Raw genomic sequence first — 2,309 nt, 5'->3', positions numbered from 1 at the left:
TGAGACGTCCTATTGGTGGAGCGGTATGAAGAAAGACATCGCGATTTCGTAGCTAGATGTCTTGTTTGTCGGCAGGTGAAGCCGAACACCGGAGACCTGCAGGTTACTTCAGGGATTCCTATTCCCGAGTGGAAGTGGGATCACATTACTATGGACTTTGTGGTAGGGTTGCCGAGGACACGACGAGGCCATGACGCGATTTGGGTAATCGTTGATCGATTAACCATTTTAGCGATTCGGAGGACTGATTCCCTGGATCGATTGGCAGATCTGTATTGCCGAGAGATTATCAGACTACATGGTGTTCCATTGAGTATCATTTCGGATAGAGATCCACGGTTCACGTCTCGTTTCTGGCAGAGTCTGCAGCAGGCCTTGGGCACACAGCTCCGTTTCAGTACAGCTTTTCATCCACAGACAGATGGACAGTCAGAGCGGACCATTCAGACTTTAGAGGACCTGCTGAGGTCATGTGTTATGGATTTCGGAGGCAGTTGGGAGGACCATCTGCCGTTGGTTGAGTTTGCCTACAACAATAGCTTTCATTCGGCTATCCAGATGGCACCGTTTGAGGCGTTGTATGGTAGACCTTGTCGGACACCCGTCCTTTGGGATGAGGTTGGAGAGGCTCAGTTGTTGGGACCTCATAGAGTTCAGCAGGATGCAGAGTTGGTCCGTACTATCAGACGGAGGATGTCAGAGGCGCAGGATCGTCAGAAGAGTTATGCTGATCGGAGAGGGAGGCCGCTAGAGTTCTCTGTGGGCGACCATGTATTTCTGCGAGTTTCACCCACGAAAGGGGTGAAGAGATTTGGCCTCAGGGGTAAGCTAGCTCCGCGGTATATTGGTCCTTTCGAGATACTGGAGAGGATCGGAGCAGTAGCTTACCGACTGGCACTACCACCGTCCCTGTCAGGCGTGCACGATGTATTTCATGTATCCATGCTGAGGAGATATGTACCCGACCCGACGCATGTACTGGCTGATATTCCAGTTCCAGTTCAGCCTGACATTACCTATGAGGAGGTTCCGGTACGGATTCTCGACCGGAAGGAGCGTCAGTTGCGGAACAAGACTATCCGGCTGGTTAAAGTCGGATGGCAGCATCATTCAGACGAGGAGGCTACTTGGGAGCTTGAGGATACGATCCGAGCTAGATATCCCCATCTTTTCACTTGAGGTATGTGATTTATTTACCATTCAGCATTTATACTCTATATCTATTGTTAGTACTTGCTGATGGTAGATAACGAAATTTGGGGACCAAATTTTTATAAGTGGGGGAGAATGTAAAATACCGGAAATAGGCGAATATGAATAAGGGAATTTTCCGGAATTTTTGGATATTTTTCGGGAATTTTTCATAACTCGTATGGACGAGTTAACGGGGATCGGAACGGGGCCCGGAAAAGCCTATTTGGGCTACCCTGTTTTAATGAGGAAAAGTTTTAATTTCTTTTTCCTTATTTCTTTTTCTTTTTCTGTTTTTATTTCCTTTTATTTATTGGTATCGCCGTTTCTTCCTTGCCGAGCCGCACCAGCGCCACTCCCTTCTCCTCTCACGCACCGACGCCGAGCCTCACTCCCGATCCTTGCCCTAACCGCCGGCCCTGCGTTTTATTTCTCGCCGGTACCCGAGGCCACCGTCGGCTGCAACTCCATAGAAGCCGAGCCTTTGCGCCCGACGCCAACTCTCTGCCCTAACTGCCACCCAGCGGCAGTTCCTTCCTCCTCTCCTCTGCCGATGCCGGCGATCTAATCTCTGCCCTAGTCGTGCACACCGAAGCCGAACCCTAGCGCCGAGATCTCTTCACAACGGTGCTGCCGGCCGAAATACATCTGTGCCCTAGCCGAGTTCTACTGATAGCCGAGCCCTCTTCGCCGGGAGGTCGGGTGTCAAGCCGTGTGCTAGTTTCCAGCCGACGTCAGCCCTCGAGTAGCGCCGGCCAACCCCGATTCCGGCACCCGAGTACCACTGCTTGGGTTTTCTTGTGACCTAGCACAGAAGCTGACTTTCATCTTGTGTGCCTAAAACCCCTCTGCCCTAGTTCCTTTCTGCTGAGCCAACAAGGTGAGTGGGTTGTAATACTTGGTTGCACTCTGGATTTCCCCTTATGACCTAATCTGCAGGTGTAGGGTTTAGCGGATCATTGATTTCGGGGAGTATCTTGTGCTGTTGATTTTTCTTGGTTCCGGCAGCCACTTTCCAGCAGATGTTTCTTTTGGGCAGCAACTTTCTGACTTTCAGCAGCGGTTGAATTAAGGTAAGGATTTGGTACATATATAGATTGTTATGTGTTTGATTTGGG

Source organism: Zingiber officinale, chromosome 7B (assembly GCF_018446385.1).
Source record: "Zingiber officinale cultivar Zhangliang chromosome 7B, Zo_v1.1, whole genome shotgun sequence".
Taxonomy (NCBI): Eukaryota; Viridiplantae; Streptophyta; class Magnoliopsida; order Zingiberales; family Zingiberaceae; genus Zingiber; species Zingiber officinale.
The sequence above is the reverse complement of the archived record's forward strand: the minus strand, read 5'-3'. Positions refer to the sequence as shown.